Source organism: Rhodnius prolixus, unplaced genomic scaffold, assembly GCF_049639745.1.
Source record: "Rhodnius prolixus isolate KJV_2025 unplaced genomic scaffold, Rpr scaffold_15, whole genome shotgun sequence".
Taxonomy (NCBI): Eukaryota; Metazoa; Arthropoda; class Insecta; order Hemiptera; family Reduviidae; genus Rhodnius; species Rhodnius prolixus.
Window position 1 is genome coordinate 165,210 of NW_027411605.1, and position 19,536 is coordinate 184,745.

The 19,536-nt window shown below is 34.3% G+C and overlaps 1 protein-coding gene across 3 annotated transcripts in view; it reads left to right on the plus strand.

Annotated features, from left to right (window-relative positions):
• LOC141454878 (uncharacterized) overlaps nt 1-19,536 on the plus strand; it is a 70,983-nt gene that overhangs the window by 16,195 nt on the left and 35,252 nt on the right. For all 3 annotated transcript variants that reach the window (XR_012459000.1, XR_012459002.1, XR_012459001.1), the window contains exons 8-10: nt 15,796-15,933; nt 16,252-16,452; nt 19,377-19,509. The gene's annotated coding sequence lies outside the window, so the exon portion shown is untranslated. The remainder of the gene's footprint in view (nt 1-15,795; nt 15,934-16,251; nt 16,453-19,376; nt 19,510-19,536) is intronic.

Consider the following 19,536-nt stretch of genomic DNA (forward strand, 5'->3'; position numbering starts at 1 on the left):
GGCATACCTGATTAATATTTTATTTCTAATTAGTTTATTATTATTATTATTTTTTTTTTTTTTTTTGGCGCATCAACAGCTGAGGTCATTAGCGCCCGGAGCTTTTTCCAGTGCACTGCCGGCCTCCGGACAGTGTTCTCACGTTACAGACAACACTGTCCATCACCGGACAGTGAGCTGTAAGAAGCTCCTAGGAAGAGAAAATCTAAGGGTCAGCTGCTGGATTCGAACTCGGGACCTCCGCGTGGGAGTCCAGCTTTATTTTTTTTTTTTTTTTTTTTTTATTTTTTTTTTTTTTTTTTGCGCATCAACAGCTGAGGTCATTAGCGCCCGGAGCTTTTTCCAGTGCACTGCCGGCCTCCGGACAGTGTTCTCTCGTTACAGACAACACTGTCCATCACCGGACAGTGAGCTGTAAGAAGCTCCTAGGAAGAGAAAATCTAAGGGTCAGCTGCTGGATTCGAACCCGGGACCTCCGCGTGGGAGTCCAGTATGCTAACCTCATAGCTAATCCCTTCCCTTATTATTATTATTATTATTATTATTATTAGTAAACAGTCAATATCAATTATTTATTACTGATCTTATCCTCCAGGTTAAGGTATAATTTATTGTGGTAATTATCCCTAATTTTATATTTCTTAATTATATTATTACTATGTAGGATTTTTATATAACATATTCTTTTAATATCCGTGTGATCGTTAATTTGAATATCGAAGTTATGTATTTTCTGTTACTTTTCTTTTAGTTTAGCTTTGTAATTTTTACAAGACTTTTTATTTTGTTATTTTTATTTTTTATTATTATTATTATTTTGTTTGCTTTGATTTATCTGTTTATTTATTTTATATTATCCATATCAGTCAACTTCCGGCAGACGGTTTATTTAACCAATGCCGTACGTAGTTTAGGCAATATGATTAAATGTATCAATTAAGGCCTTTGTTTCTGTAAATAAACTACTCTATTCTATTCATTCTATTCATTGATGAATTGTGAGCATTTTTTAAAAAAGATTATGAAATTTTTAGCCCCATATTTTTTCTATTTTATTTTTTATAACGTTTTCTTTTTAACCTGTGATTAATAGTTTGATTATTATAGATAAATAGATATTACAGTCAATTGAATTAAGTTAAATGGTGTGCTACTTGAACAAATACTTTGTAGACGAAAATGGCCAGCATAAGGGTCTGTGACATCTAATAAATTCTATAAAATATTAATGAAAATTAATGCAGTAAAATTAATTAAATAATATCAATGAAGTATTAATGAAATGTTGGGTTCTTGCTTATTTGTGTACTTTTGGCGTTTAATCAACCCTTATACTTAACATTTTAAACTGTAAGTTTTTGTTAAGGAGATAATGTATAGGTTGTGAATAATCAGGCATACTTCAGGAAAAATAGTTTTATTCTAATGTAGATTGCGTAAACATAAGGTTCTAGAAGTTTTTTTTCAAGATACATAGTTTAAGCGCAATATCTATTGTGCTTTGTCCTAGCAGGGTTGACCATCATGACATTCGTTAACTGCATTTCCTGACCCAGATCCTGCTCCTTCACTAGTTGCTTGAGCAGCCTGATTGTCATTAGTTACAGTGGCAGAACTTGTTCCTAGACCATCAGCAGTTGCGTTTGCCTCTGATGCTGTTGCTTCTGTAAAATCGCCAAGTTTATATTTGTCTTCATATAAAAGTATATGTTAGAAGGTAAAAAGCTAACTTAGTGAACACTGGCGTAAGCTAAATAACTACAAGTTCTCGTATTGAGATACGAAAAAAATGTTTCTTAGAAAAACTTAGACGGAGATAAGTCTAGGGTTTTTGTAGCGTACATTTGTAAGTCAGTAAACACTAAATAGAATCCCACGAGAGGCTACAGATTACTTGTAAAATATAACGTTCCATGAAATATAAATTTAAATCGATGGATAAACTTTTATCGGAAAAGACTACAAATCCAAAATATTTCATAAGACGATGTGGGATTCTACTACATATAAAATATTAGTGAATAAATAAAGTGAATATTTACCAGCGGTATAAACGATGAGGAACACTGCAAAGAGTGCAAACAACAAACTGTGACGGAACATGGTTGAAGTAGAAGTGAGGAGCCCATTCTTTACGTCCCCCTTTTATAGCCCATATTCATTCTCAAATCACCTAATTACGATATCACCATTTCCAGTATCAATCAAAGTATATAGAATATTTTTTTTAGTGACCTTGTGATAAGTTAGTTATAATATTACTATTAGTATTTTTGTATTCTATAAAAAATAGTGACACTAATAACCATTTTTCATTATTTTACATTTAATACATTTTTATTTGTTACGTAATTAGGGAAAGTTTTATTGTAGTAACACTCTTCGAGTTCTGAGATCGCCGGGAAATACATAGGGTTAAATTGACCAAGAAACAAATATACTATTGATGTTTAAATCCTATAAACATTAATAGAACTTAGATTTTAATGAATTGTAAAAATTAATAATAATTAGAGGTAGTATTGTTAAAAATATAAAGCAAAAAATCAGGTGTAATTCAATTCCCAGGGTTCGAGAAAAGCACTATATCTATGAAGATTGCGTGAATCACTTATGTCCTCAGGTAATAAGTAAACCTTCTCTTTTGTTTGATCGTTGTTTTAATACTTTTAGCACTTTCTTTGTATTTATAATGGCTCAGTGTGGTTTTCATATATATCTTACATACCTAGTACCCAACAAAGTGATAAGGGGCATTCTTTTTTTAGGGTACCTATTTCCAGTAAGGTATGAATAAAATTTAAGAAACTAAATTCACACACACAGTACAGTTAGATCCAGGAGAGATCGTTCATACTTGGGTTTAATGCTCCGAGGAGAAATCGTGCTTATGAAGAACAACACTTTGTATCACACATAGATATATTTATATTCCTATTTATTTATTAAGAAACATTAAAAATTTGGGTAGAATATACGCTTCTCCCGGTTGGTTTTTTTAATCTATAGGTAATAACTTGTTTGATGCGCTGGAGGTTACTCTTGGCGACCAGGTTTTCTATCTGCTTCCTGTCTATATAAGCGGATCGGAATGGGAAAATATTTTCTCCAATTTAAATAATTTATTTCTGGAAGATGGTAGGTCTAATATTGTCATTATAGGCGATTGTAATGTGAGAATCAGCAGTGAACAGGTTCTACCTGACGAAATTATTTTCACTTCGCTCCCAATAGAACTATCCAGAGCCTCTAAAGATTCTATAATTAATGCTAAGGGTCGGCGTTTTTTTGAATTCTGCGATGAAAATGATTTGATCATTATGAATGGGCGCTGCAGGGGGGATCCTCAGGGCCACTTTACTTATGTTGGACCCCAAGGTTGTTCTGTAAACGTTCTCTGCTGTGTACCTGTAGACCTAGTTCACCTAGTTAGTGAATTCCGGGTAATAGCTGAACCCTTCTCGGATCATCTCCCTATTTCACTATCAATATTCAGGAGAAGGTCGGAGGCAAATGTACTGCCACTGTTGCTTCAGCTGAAGTGGAACTCCTGTTTCATGGACCTTTACAAGTCTCGTGTAGAGTATAAAGTAAGTGAAATCTCGGTAGAATCAGATAATCCTGAAATGGCTCTTTCCAAATTGACAGACTGTATCAGAGAGGCCGCGCCCAAACAACCAGGTATGAATCAATTGAATTTGTCTCGTAGGCAATTATGGTTTGACTGGGATTGTCAGAGGAACAGGAAGAAAGTCTTTGCTTTGTTGAATCTATTTAGGAAAACTAACAGCGCCATTGTTAGAAAGGAATATGTTGTCGCTAGCTCAAAGTATAAAACTCTATGTAAAAATAAAAAAGATGAATTTTTTCAAAATTTAACTTGTAAATTTGATGGGATTCGAGAGAGTAAGGAGTTTTGGACACTGGCTAAAATATTTAAGAGAGTTTCCCCTCGGCTGTCAGGGGTGTTTCCCGTGTCAACCTGGCGAGACCATTTTATCTCTTTACTCTTCGCAGCCAACGAGTTCTGTCTGATACCTTTTGCAGAGCCGTATATTGCCTCTCATACTTTGGATGATCCTTTTACCATGGATGAACTGAGAGTGGTGTTAAAAAAAGCGAAAGACAACAAAGCTCCGGGGCTAGACCGAATTCCGCATGAGTATTTTAAGAATGCTCCCGAATCCTTTCTTCAGTTGCTGCTGGCAGTGTTTAATGAGATATATTCGTCTGGAAGGGTTCCTGCAAGTTTTGGAGAGGCTATTATATTCCCAATCTTTAAGAAGGGTGATCTGCATGACATAAATAATTACAGAGGTGTTTCCTTTTTGAATAGTTCTGCCAAGCTATTTGCTGGCTTGCTGCTTCATAGATTGACCTGGTTTGTAAATGAGAATGAACTACTTAATGAATGTCAATCAGGGTTCAGAGCGGGATACTCCACGGTAGACTCTATATTTACATTAGTTAATGTGATTAAATTAAGGCTAAAGCATAAAGGATGTAAACTCTATGCCCTTTTTATAGATCTGAAAGCTGCTTTTGACAGTATTAACTGAGAAGCTCTTTATATAAAAATGTATAGTATGGGAATCTCTAATAGATTTGTCACGGCTGTTAGAAACATGTATTCTGGATCTTTATCGCATGTGTGGACGACGAACGGTTTGTCTGATTCATTTACTGTCACTAGCGGCGTTAGGCAGGGTTGCCAACTGAGTCCCTTGCTTTTCTCAATTTATATTAATGACTTGGCGGACGAATTGCATGATTGGGGATGTTATGTGCAAAATTTTGATGTATGCGGATGACCTTGTTTTGGTCGCCAATTCCCCCCATGACTTACAGATTAATATCTCTATTCTGGACGAGTATTTTGCTAAATGGGGTCTCACTTTAAATCTGGGTAAATCAAAAATTATCGTTTTTCGCAATGGTGGCCCTTTGAAATCTAATGAACATTGGCACTATAGGGGCGAAGAGATAGAAGTGGTAAATTCGTACAAATACCTTAATTACACTAACACCTCGACTGTCATTCCAAGCCCATTTTAAAGAAAAAGCTAGTACTGCGAAATTTGCGCTGAATGGTGTTTGGAAGGACGCCATTTCTAATAATTCTGTGCCTGCTGTTTCTAAAACGAAAATTTTTAATTCGGTTATGCGAGCTATCCTCTGTTATGCAGCTCCAGTTTGGGGATTCGAAGAGTATGAGGTCATAGAGAGGGTGATGCGACTTTTTGTAAAGAGACTCTTCTTCCTCCCTTCTTATACTCCTCATTACATGATTCACTTAGAGACCGGTTTGGACCCCATTTTCTGTTACACTCTGGGTCTTCATTTTAAATATATAGTGAAAGTCTTTAATATGCCCCAGAATAGACTACCTAGAATTTTGGCGACAGAAATTCTAAGAACGGGAACATTCTGGCTCGCCAAATGGAGGACTCTTGCTGCTGAGTACGCGCCTGAGTTGTTACTACGTGGATTTAACGAGTCAGTGGATCTGAAGCCTACTTTAAAAGTGTTATTGGATAGTGTTGTGGCAGGTAGACGTGATGATATGGTTGCCCGGGCTAATACCTCTCACAGGTTCACTCTCTATAAGGAGCTGGATTATGGAGTACGTAGCGGGAGTCTCCTCACTGGCACTGCCGTGGCTATTAGTATCTCACGGTGGATTATGAAGCTTAGAGGTGAGCTACTTTCTTTAAATTTTAGACCCTATAATTCGGAAGGCATTGAGGAATGTTCCCTTTGCAACTTGTGGTCCAGAGAGGACACCATTCATTTTGTATGTGTATGTCCGGTTTTGAAAGAGTTTCGGGTCTCCGTATTTGGTTTAGGGATTCTTCCGAGAGAGGCCTTCGTGAATTTGTTGAATGGCGAGGACTGGCCCGGGCTCGTTCGTTATGCCAAGATGGCGTGGAGGTTCAGGGACGAGATGGTCGCTGAGTTTAATTTCTAGTTTGCTCGGCATACCTGATTAATATTTTATTTCTAATTAGTTTATTATTATTATTATTTTTTTTTTTTTTTTTGGCGCATCAACAGCTGAGGTCATTAGCGCCCGGAGCTTTTTCCAGTGCACTGCCGGCCTCCGGACAGTGTTCTCACGTTACAGACAACACTGTCCATCACCGGACAGTGAGCTGTAAGAAGCTCCTAGGAAGAGAAAATCTAAGGGTCAGCTGCTGGATTCGAACTCGGGACCTCCGCGTGGGAGTCCAGCTTTATTTTTTTTTTTTTTTTTTTTTTATTTTTTTTTTTTTTTTTTGCGCATCAACAGCTGAGGTCATTAGCGCCCGGAGCTTTTTCCAGTGCACTGCCGGCCTCCGGACAGTGTTCTCTCGTTACAGACAACACTGTCCATCACCGGACAGTGAGCTGTAAGAAGCTCCTAGGAAGAGAAAATCTAAGGGTCAGCTGCTGGATTCGAACCCGGGACCTCCGCGTGGGAGTCCAGTATGCTAACCTCATAGCTAATCCCTTCCCTTATTATTATTATTATTATTATTATTATTAGTAAACAGTCAATATCAATTATTTATTACTGATCTTATCCTCCAGGTTAAGGTATAATTTATTGTGGTAATTATCCCTAATTTTATATTTCTTAATTATATTATTACTATGTAGGATTTTTATATAACATATTCTTTTAATATCCGTGTGATCGTTAATTTGAATATCGAAGTTATGTATTTTCTGTTACTTTTCTTTTAGTTTAGCTTTGTAATTTTTACAAGACTTTTTATTTTGTTATTTTTATTTTTTATTATTATTATTATTTTGTTTGCTTTGATTTATCTGTTTATTTATTTTATATTATCCATATCAGTCAACTTCCGGCAGACGGTTTATTTAACCAATGCCGTACGTAGTTTAGGCAATATGATTAAATGTATCAATTAAGGCCTTTGTTTCTGTAAATAAACTACTCTATTCTATTCATTCTATTCATTGATGAATTGTGAGCATTTTTTAAAAAAGATTATGAAATTTTTAGCCCCATATTTTTTCTATTTTATTTTTTATAACGTTTTCTTTTTAACCTGTGATTAATAGTTTGATTATTATAGATAAATAGATATTACAGTCAATTGAATTAAGTTAAATGGTGTGCTACTTGAACAAATACTTTGTAGACGAAAATGGCCAGCATAAGGGTCTGTGACATCTAATAAATTCTATAAAATATTAATGAAAATTAATGCAGTAAAATTAATTAAATAATATCAATGAAGTATTAATGAAATGTTGGGTTCTTGCTTATTTGTGTACTTTTGGCGTTTAATCAACCCTTATACTTAACATTTTAAACTGTAAGTTTTTGTTAAGGAGATAATGTATAGGTTGTGAATAATCAGGCATACTTCAGGAAAAATAGTTTTATTCTAATGTAGATTGCGTAAACATAAGGTTCTAGAAGTTTTTTTTCAAGATACATAGTTTAAGCGCAATATCTATTGTGCTTTGTCCTAGCAGGGTTGACCATCATGACATTCGTTAACTGCATTTCCTGACCCAGATCCTGCTCCTTCACTAGTTGCTTGAGCAGCCTGATTGTCATTAGTTACAGTGGCAGAACTTGTTCCTAGACCATCAGCAGTTGCGTTTGCCTCTGATGCTGTTGCTTCTGTAAAATCGCCAAGTTTATATTTGTCTTCATATAAAAGTATATGTTAGAAGGTAAAAAGCTAACTTAGTGAACACTGGCGTAAGCTAAATAACTACAAGTTCTCGTATTGAGATACGAAAAAAATGTTTCTTAGAAAAACTTAGACGGAGATAAGTCTAGGGTTTTTGTAGCGTACATTTGTAAGTCAGTAAACACTAAATAGAATCCCACGAGAGGCTACAGATTACTTGTAAAATATAACGTTCCATGAAATATAAATTTAAATCGATGGATAAACTTTTATCGGAAAAGACTACAAATCCAAAATATTTCATAAGACGATGTGGGATTCTACTACATATAAAATATTAGTGAATAAATAAAGTGAATATTTACCAGCGGTATAAACGATGAGGAACACTGCAAAGAGTGCAAACAACAAACTGTGACGGAACATGGTTGAAGTAGAAGTGAGGAGCCCATTCTTTACGTCCCCCTTTTATAGCCCATATTCATTCTCAAATCACCTAATTACGATATCACCATTTCCAGTATCAATCAAAGTATATAGAATATTTTTTTTAGTGACCTTGTGATAAGTTAGTTATAATATTACTATTAGTATTTTTGTATTCTATAAAAAATAGTGACACTAATAACCATTTTTCATTATTTTACATTTAATACATTTTTATTTGTTACGTAATTAGGGAAAGTTTTATTGTAGTAACACTCTTCGAGTTCTGAGATCGCCGGGAAATACATAGGGTTAAATTGACCAAGAAACAAATATACTATTGATGTTTAAATCCTATAAACATTAATAGAACTTAGATTTTAATGAATTGTAAAAATTAATAATAATTAGAGGTAGTATTGTTAAAAATATAAAGCAAAAAATCAGGTGTAATTCAATTCCCAGGGTTCGAGAAAAGCACTATATCTATGAAGATTGCGTGAATCACTTATGTCCTCAGGTAATAAGTAAACCTTCTCTTTTGTTTGATCGTTGTTTTAATACTTTTAGCACTTTCTTTGTATTTATAATGGCTCAGTGTGGTTTTCATATATATCTTACATACCTAGTACCCAACAAAGTGATAAGGGGCATTCTTTTTTTAGGGTACCTATTTCCAGTAAGGTATGAATAAAATTTAAGAAACTAAATTCACACACACAGTACAGTTAGATCCAGGAGAGATCGTTCATACTTGGGTTTAATGCTCCGAGGAGAAATCGTGCTTATGAAGAACAACACTTTGTATCACACATAGATATATTTATATTCCTATTTATTTATTAAGAAACATTAAAAATTTGGGTAGAATATACGCTTCTCCCGGTTGGTTTTTTTAATCTATAGGTAATAACTTGTTTGATGCGCTGGAGGTTACTCTTGGCGACCAGGTTTTCTATCTGCTTCCTGTCTATATAAGCGGATCGGAATGGGAAAATATTTTCTCCAATTTAAATAATTTATTTCTGGAAGATGGTAGGTCTAATATTGTCATTATAGGCGATTGTAATGTGAGAATCAGCAGTGAACAGGTTCTACCTGACGAAATTATTTTCACTTCGCTCCCAATAGAACTATCCAGAGCCTCTAAAGATTCTATAATTAATGCTAAGGGTCGGCGTTTTTTTGAATTCTGCGATGAAAATGATTTGATCATTATGAATGGGCGCTGCAGGGGGGATCCTCAGGGCCACTTTACTTATGTTGGACCCCAAGGTTGTTCTGTAAACGTTCTCTGCTGTGTACCTGTAGACCTAGTTCACCTAGTTAGTGAATTCCGGGTAATAGCTGAACCCTTCTCGGATCATCTCCCTATTTCACTATCAATATTCAGGAGAAGGTCGGAGGCAAATGTACTGCCACTGTTGCTTCAGCTGAAGTGGAACTCCTGTTTCATGGACCTTTACAAGTCTCGTGTAGAGTATAAAGTAAGTGAAATCTCGGTAGAATCAGATAATCCTGAAATGGCTCTTTCCAAATTGACAGACTGTATCAGAGAGGCCGCGCCCAAACAACCAGGTATGAATCAATTGAATTTGTCTCGTAGGCAATTATGGTTTGACTGGGATTGTCAGAGGAACAGGAAGAAAGTCTTTGCTTTGTTGAATCTATTTAGGAAAACTAACAGCGCCATTGTTAGAAAGGAATATGTTGTCGCTAGCTCAAAGTATAAAACTCTATGTAAAAATAAAAAAGATGAATTTTTTCAAAATTTAACTTGTAAATTTGATGGGATTCGAGAGAGTAAGGAGTTTTGGACACTGGCTAAAATATTTAAGAGAGTTTCCCCTCGGCTGTCAGGGGTGTTTCCCGTGTCAACCTGGCGAGACCATTTTATCTCTTTACTCTTCGCAGCCAACGAGTTCTGTCTGATACCTTTTGCAGAGCCGTATATTGCCTCTCATACTTTGGATGATCCTTTTACCATGGATGAACTGAGAGTGGTGTTAAAAAAAGCGAAAGACAACAAAGCTCCGGGGCTAGACCGAATTCCGCATGAGTATTTTAAGAATGCTCCCGAATCCTTTCTTCAGTTGCTGCTGGCAGTGTTTAATGAGATATATTCGTCTGGAAGGGTTCCTGCAAGTTTTGGAGAGGCTATTATATTCCCAATCTTTAAGAAGGGTGATCTGCATGACATAAATAATTACAGAGGTGTTTCCTTTTTGAATAGTTCTGCCAAGCTATTTGCTGGCTTGCTGCTTCATAGATTGACCTGGTTTGTAAATGAGAATGAACTACTTAATGAATGTCAATCAGGGTTCAGAGCGGGATACTCCACGGTAGACTCTATATTTACATTAGTTAATGTGATTAAATTAAGGCTAAAGCATAAAGGATGTAAACTCTATGCCCTTTTTATAGATCTGAAAGCTGCTTTTGACAGTATTAACTGAGAAGCTCTTTATATAAAAATGTATAGTATGGGAATCTCTAATAGATTTGTCACGGCTGTTAGAAACATGTATTCTGGATCTTTATCGCATGTGTGGACGACGAACGGTTTGTCTGATTCATTTACTGTCACTAGCGGCGTTAGGCAGGGTTGCCAACTGAGTCCCTTGCTTTTCTCAATTTATATTAATGACTTGGCGGACGAATTGCATGATTGGGGATGTTATGTGCAAAATTTTGATGTATGCGGATGACCTTGTTTTGGTCGCCAATTCCCCCCATGACTTACAGATTAATATCTCTATTCTGGACGAGTATTTTGCTAAATGGGGTCTCACTTTAAATCTGGGTAAATCAAAAATTATCGTTTTTCGCAATGGTGGCCCTTTGAAATCTAATGAACATTGGCACTATAGGGGCGAAGAGATAGAAGTGGTAAATTCGTACAAATACCTTAATTACACTAACACCTCGACTGTCATTCCAAGCCCATTTTAAAGAAAAAGCTAGTACTGCGAAATTTGCGCTGAATGGTGTTTGGAAGGACGCCATTTCTAATAATTCTGTGCCTGCTGTTTCTAAAACGAAAATTTTTAATTCGGTTATGCGAGCTATCCTCTGTTATGCAGCTCCAGTTTGGGGATTCGAAGAGTATGAGGTCATAGAGAGGGTGATGCGACTTTTTGTAAAGAGACTCTTCTTCCTCCCTTCTTATACTCCTCATTACATGATTCACTTAGAGACCGGTTTGGACCCCATTTTCTGTTACACTCTGGGTCTTCATTTTAAATATATAGTGAAAGTCTTTAATATGCCCCAGAATAGACTACCTAGAATTTTGGCGACAGAAATTCTAAGAACGGGAACATTCTGGCTCGCCAAATGGAGGACTCTTGCTGCTGAGTACGCGCCTGAGTTGTTACTACGTGGATTTAACGAGTCAGTGGATCTGAAGCCTACTTTAAAAGTGTTATTGGATAGTGTTGTGGCAGGTAGACGTGATGATATGGTTGCCCGGGCTAATACCTCTCACAGGTTCACTCTCTATAAGGAGCTGGATTATGGAGTACGTAGCGGGAGTCTCCTCACTGGCACTGCCGTGGCTATTAGTATCTCACGGTGGATTATGAAGCTTAGAGGTGAGCTACTTTCTTTAAATTTTAGACCCTATAATTCGGAAGGCATTGAGGAATGTTCCCTTTGCAACTTGTGGTCCAGAGAGGACACCATTCATTTTGTATGTGTATGTCCGGTTTTGAAAGAGTTTCGGGTCTCCGTATTTGGTTTAGGGATTCTTCCGAGAGAGGCCTTCGTGAATTTGTTGAATGGCGAGGACTGGCCCGGGCTCGTTCGTTATGCCAAGATGGCGTGGAGGTTCAGGGACGAGATGGTCGCTGAGTTTAATTTCTAGTTTGCTCGGCATACCTGATTAATATTTTATTTCTAATTAGTTTATTATTATTATTATTATTTTTTTTTTTTTTGGCGCATCAACAGCTGAGGTCATTAGCGCCCGGAGCTTTTTCCAGTGCACTGCCGGCCTCCGGACAGTGTTCTCACGTTACAGACAACACTGTCCATCACCGGACAGTGAGCTGTAAGAAGCTCCTAGGAAGAGAAAATCTAAGGGTCAGCTGCTGGATTCGAACTCGGGACCTCCGCGTGGGAGTCCAGCTTTATTTTTTTTTTTTTTTTTTGCGCATCAACAGCTGAGGTCATTAGCGCCCGGAGCTTTTTCCAGTGCACTGCCGGCCTCCGGACAGTGTTCTCTCGTTACAGACAACACTGTCCATCACCGGACAGTGAGCTGTAAGAAGCTCCTAGGAAGAGAAAATCTAAGGGTCAGCTGCTGGATTCGAACCCGGGACCTCCGCGTGGGAGTCCAGTATGCTAACCTCATAGCTAATCCCTTCCCTTATTATTATTATTATTATTATTATTATTAGTAAACAGTCAATATCAATTATTTATTACTGATCTTATCCTCCAGGTTAAGGTATAATTTATTGTGGTAATTATCCCTAATTTTATATTTCTTAATTATATTATTACTATGTAGGATTTTTATATAACATATTCTTTTAATATCCGTGTGATCGTTAATTTGAATATCGAAGTTATGTATTTTCTGTTACTTTTCTTTTAGTTTAGCTTTGTAATTTTTACAAGACTTTTTATTTTGTTATTTTTATTTTTTATTATTATTATTATTTTGTTTGCTTTGATTTATCTGTTTATTTATTTTATATTATCCATATCAGTCAACTTCCGGCAGACGGTTTATTTAACCAATGCCGTACGTAGTTTAGGCAATATGATTAAATGTATCAATTAAGGCCTTTGTTTCTGTAAATAAACTACTCTATTCTATTCATTCTATTCATTGATGAATTGTGAGCATTTTTTAAAAAAGATTATGAAATTTTTAGCCCCATATTTTTTCTATTTTATTTTTTATAACGTTTTCTTTTTAACCTGTGATTAATAGTTTGATTATTATAGATAAATAGATATTACAGTCAATTGAATTAAGTTAAATGGTGTGCTACTTGAACAAATACTTTGTAGACGAAAATGGCCAGCATAAGGGTCTGTGACATCTAATAAATTCTATAAAATATTAATGAAAATTAATGCAGTAAAATTAATTAAATAATATCAATGAAGTATTAATGAAATGTTGGGTTCTTGCTTATTTGTGTACTTTTGGCGTTTAATCAACCCTTATACTTAACATTTTAAACTGTAAGTTTTTGTTAAGGAGATAATGTATAGGTTGTGAATAATCAGGCATACTTCAGGAAAAATAGTTTTATTCTAATGTAGATTGCGTAAACATAAGGTTCTAGAAGTTTTTTTTCAAGATACATAGTTTAAGCGCAATATCTATTGTGCTTTGTCCTAGCAGGGTTGACCATCATGACATTCGTTAACTGCATTTCCTGACCCAGATCCTGCTCCTTCACTAGTTGCTTGAGCAGCCTGATTGTCATTAGTTACAGTGGCAGAACTTGTTCCTAGACCATCAGCAGTTGCGTTTGCCTCTGATGCTGTTGCTTCTGTAAAATCGCCAAGTTTATATTTGTCTTCATATAAAAGTATATGTTAGAAGGTAAAAAGCTAACTTAGTGAACACTGGCGTAAGCTAAATAACTACAAGTTCTCGTATTGAGATACGAAAAAAATGTTTCTTAGAAAAACTTAGACGGAGATAAGTCTAGGGTTTTTGTAGCGTACATTTGTAAGTCAGTAAACACTAAATAGAATCCCACGAGAGGCTACAGATTACTTGTAAAATATAACGTTCCATGAAATATAAATTTAAATCGATGGATAAACTTTTATCGGAAAAGACTACAAATCCAAAATATTTCATAAGACGATGTGGGATTCTACTACATATAAAATATTAGTGAATAAATAAAGTGAATATTTACCAGCGGTATAAACGATGAGGAACACTGCAAAGAGTGCAAACAACAAACTGTGACGGAACATGGTTGAAGTAGAAGTGAGGAGCCCATTCTTTACGTCCCCCTTTTATAGCCCATATTCATTCTCAAATCACCTAATTACGATATCACCATTTCCAGTATCAATCAAAGTATATAGAATATTTTTTTTAGTGACCTTGTGATAAGTTAGTTATAATATTACTATTAGTATTTTTGTATTCTATAAAAAATAGTGACACTAATAACCATTCTTCATTATTTTACATTTAATACATTTTTATTTGTTACGTAATTAGGGAAAGTTTTATTGTAGTAACACTCTTCGAGTTCTGAGATCGCCGGGAAATACATAGGGTTAAATTGACCAAGAAACAAATATACTATTGATGTTTAAATCCTATAAACATTAATAGAACTTAGATTTTAATGAATTGTAAAAATTAATAATAATTAGAGGTAGTATTGTTAAAAATATAAAGCAAAAAATCAGGTGTAATTCAATTCCCAGGGTTCGAGAAAAGCACTATATCTATGAAGATTGCTTGAATCACTTATGTCCTCAGGTAATAAGTTAACCTTCTCTTTTGTTTCATCGTTGTTTTAATACTTTTAGCACTTTCTTTGTATTTAAAATGGCTCAGTGTGGTTATCATGTATATCTTACAAACCTAGTACCCAACAAATTGATAAGGGGCATTCTTTTTTTAGGGTACCTATTTCCAGTAAGGTATGAATAAAATTTAACAAACTAAATTCACACACACAGTACAGTTAGATCCAGGTGAGATCGTTCATACGTGGGTTTAATGCTCTGAGGAGAACTCGTGCTTATGAACAACACTTTGTATCACACATAGATATATTAATATTCCTATTTATTTATTAAGAAACATTAAAAATTTGGGTAGAATATACGCTTCTCCCGGTTGGTTTTTTAAATCTATAGCTAATAACTGGTAGTCGGACTTGTTTCTCGGATTAAATTTTTATTTTAATTCGACGTTTTATTTAAATGTTGATCAATGCTATCGCATAATATTCCTGTACGAAAAAATATGAATATAGTACAGAAGGAACAGGGATTACGATAGTGAAATAAGTATTTTCATAATTACATGTTCGCCTCCTTCTATTTAAAAGATGATTCCTGACAGTTTTTAATTTGTACTCTTTGTTGCCTTCATCTTTGTTCACAGATGGGGCAAAATTACTATTGACTAAATTTGATTAGGAAAATTCAATCAATAGTTAAATAATGAAATAATAAAAAAGAAAATACAGGTTGTTATACAGAGACATTTAGATCAGATGAAGATAAAGTAGATTCTGAAGGTCACAGAACATGTTTCACTAATGTTTATAGTGGCCAAATGTTGATCGAAGTAAATTATCGAGGAGGACGGTCTAGGTCTGTAATTCGAAATGAACAGCGAAAGTAACTTTATTCTTGATTATCCGAGTAATGAAGAAGCACCGTAGATGGTTGTATTTCAATAATAGTTCTAAAAGAAAAATATAATTAACTGATTGTTACAAATGGTTTTTTTAAAATGTGATATCTTTTTTTATCGAATGGCTGATGCATGACATATTTCAGAACTGGTCCATTAATGGCCTGCTAAGCTCGTGCAGTCGTAACCAGTTTTTCATGAGTTTTAATATTTAAGCAGAGATGAAAAATAATTCTTAAGAAATGCAGTAAGAATGAAAATTCGAACTTGCAACCTATAAGAAATTTAAACAGAAACAGATTAGTTTATCCTTCATGTCGAAAAGTTTGTCGTCTAATTTCATTACTTATGTTTCAGGTGCGGAAACGTTCGGAGAGCAGGTATTATCTGAAATCGAAGTGTAGGGAAACGTGAGGCATGCCTTAGTTGAGCATAATAGTTAGATTACAATAGATCTACTATATAAAATTAGGAAAAGAAATAGATAATTTAATTGTTAGTACATTAAATAGATATATTGTTAATTTAACGTGTATATCTATTACATGAGACTTTTAGGTTAGTAGACAAAGAATATTATATTTAGTAATATAAATTAGTACATTAAAACAACTTATCAGCTACTGATCATTGTTTTTTGTGATTTTCTGAAGCTAGTTATTCCACCTTGATATACGTGAATACGAAATTTATTTTCTATATTATATCAGATGCAATACTGGAATTTATTGAAGATTTGGTTTGTGTTATGGGGTTAAGATTTTTTAATAAATTAAAAAATATATTCGTATTTCTATGTAATTTTTGTTATAGAGGTAGCTTGTAGGGGGCTTACAGCTGGAAAAACTACAGCAATTTCGAACTATATTGAAGATCATGGTTTTCACTAAAATCTCTGAACATAAAACATGAAACTCCTTAGTTGCAGAAGCAATTTGGGCTGATGTGAAATAACCAGCAATATGTTCTACTTTTTAATTGCAGCGGAACTTCTATTACCCACTGCTTAACCATGTAAGTGATTTCTAATATATGATGGTTGAATTGTTGCATAAGTTTTGTTTCCTCGTTAAACTACAGTCTAGGAATTAGTCAATAAATAGTATTCTATTATTCTAAATACTTATTGAAACTTGAAATTTTATCGCAACTGATTATTTCCTTATTCCATTAACATTGTGCTAACCATAAGGTACTAAACAAGGCGTTGAAACCAAAATGCTAGGGTAATTACCACAAAACAAGCATAATAATATCTCTGTTCATGCTATCTCCAGATTTCTAAGAAATGTTTGATACGATTTTTTTAGAACTTTGTGGAGCATATAAAAATTGATTTGGTTTTCTGTAGTTCAGATCTTGGGCAAGATTAGTTTTAATCAAGTAATAAGGTACCTTATAGCTGATTACAAAAAAAGTGACAAATATACAGGTTGAGAATAATAATTAGACATACTTCAGGAAAATTGGTTTTATTCTAATGTAGATTGCGAAAACATAAGGTTGTAGAAGTTTTTTTCAAAATACATAGTTTAAGCGCAATATCTATTGTGCTTTATCCTAGCAGGGTTGACCATCACGACAATCGTTAATCGCATTTCCTGACCCAGTTCCTGCTCCTTCACTAGTTGCTTGAGCAGCCTGATTACCATTAGTTACATTGGCAGTACTTGTTCCTAGACCATCAGCTGTTGCGTTTGCTTCTGATGCTGTTGCTTCTGTGAAATTGCCAAGTTTTTATTTGTCTTCATATAAAAATATGTTAGAAGGTAAAAAGCTAGCTTAGTGAACACTGGCGTAAGCTTTATAACTACAAGTTCTCGTATTGAGATACGAAAAAAATACTTTTCGTAGAAAAACTTGGACGGAGATAAGTGTCGTGTTTTTGTAGGGTACATTTGTAAGTCAGTAAACACAAAATAGAATCCCGCGAGAGACTTCAGATTACTTGTAAAATATAACTTTACATGAAATATAAATTTAAAACGATGATTAAACTTTTAACCGAGGAGACTACAAATCCAGAATCATTCATTTGACGATGTGGGATTCTATTGCATATAAAATATTAGTGAATAAATAAAGTGAATATTTACCAGCGGTATAAACGATGAGGAACACTGCAAAGAGTGCAAACAACAAACTGTGACGGAACATGGTTGAAGTAGAAGTGAGGAGCCCATTCTTTACGAGCCCCTTTTATACCCCAAGTTTATTCTCAAATCACCTAATTACGATATCACCATTTCCAGCGTCAATCAAAGTATATAGAAACATTTTTTCAATAACCTTGTGATAAGTTGATTGTAATATTTCTTTTAGGTTTTTTACTATAAAAAAAAAAGAAAAGTAAAATCTATTATTTTACATTTAATACATTTGTATTAGTTACGTAATCAGGAAACGTTTATATTGGAGAACCATTCTTTGAGTTCTAAGATCGCCGGGAAATACATAGGGTTAAATTGACCAAGAAACAAATATACTATAAACATTAATCCTATAAACAATAATAGAACTTAAAATTTATGAATAGTAAAAATTAATTAGAAACACTATTGTTTTTAAAAAAAAATAAAACAATATGATGCAAAAAAAATCAGATGTAATTTAATTCCCAGATGTTCGAGAAAAGCACTATATCTATGAAGATTGCTTGTATCACTTATGTCCTCAGGTAATAAGTAAACCTTCTCTTTTGTTTGATCGTTGTTTTAATACTTTAAGTACTTTCTTTGTATTTATAATGGCTCAGTTTGGTTTTCATGTATATCTTACAAACCTAGTACCCAACAAAGGGATAAGGGCATTCTTTTTTTAGGGTACCTATTTCCAGTAATGTATGAATAAAATTTAACAAACTAAATTCACACCCACAGAACAGTTAGATCCAGCAGAGATCGTTCATACTTGGATTTAATGCTCCGAGGAGAACTCGTGCTTATGAAGAACAGTACTTTGTATCACAGATAGATATATTTATATTCATATTTATTTATTAAGGATCATTAAAAATTTGGGTAGAATATTATAATCTTCTCCGGGTTGGTTTTTTAAATCTATAGCTAATAACTTGTAGTCGGGCTTGTTTCTCGGATTAAATTCTTATTTTAATTCTTCGTTTTATTTAAATGTTAATCAATGCTATCGCATAATATTCCTGTAAGAAAAAAAGTGAGTATAGTACAGATGGAACAGGGATTACGATAGTGATATAAGTATTTTAATAATTAGTTGTTCGCCTCCTTCTATTTAAAACATGATTCGTGACAGTTTGTAGTTTGTACACTTTGTTGCATTCATCTTTGTTCACAGATGTGGCCAAATTACTATTTACTCTGAATATTTGATTAGGAAAATTCTGTCAATAATTAAAAAATGAAATAATAAAAAACAAAATACAGGTTGTTACACAGAGACATTTAGATCAGATGAAGTATATTCTGAAGGTCATAGAACAAGTTTCGATAATGTGCTGAGTAGTCAAGTGTTAACCAAAGCAAATGGTCAAGGAGGAGGATCTAAATCCAAATGTACAGCGAAAGTTACTATTAGCTTGATCAATGGAGCAATGAAGGAGCACAGAAGATGGTTGTATTTGAATAATATTTCTAACAGAAAAATATATTTAACTGATGGTTACAAATGGTTTTTTCAAAATGTGATATCTTTTTTTATCGAATGGCTGATACATGACCTATTTCAGAACTGGTCCATTAATGGCCTGCTAAGCTCGTAATGGCCTGCTAAGCTCGGGCAGTCGTAACCAGTTCTTCAGGAGTTCTTAAAAATTTAAGCAAAGATGAAAAATAATTCTTAAGAAATGCAGTAAAAAAGAAAATTCGAACTTGCAACCTATAAGAAATTTAAACAGAAATAGATTAGTTTATCCTTCATGTCGAAAAGTTTTTCGTCTAATTTCATTACTTATGTTTCAGGTGCGGAAACGTTCGGAGAGCAGATATTATCTGAAATTGAAGATAGAGAAGCATGAGGCATGTCGCAGTTGAGCATAATAGATTACATCAGATCTACTATTTAAAATTAGGAAATGAAAAAGATAATTTAATTGTGAGTACATTAAATGGTTATATTGTT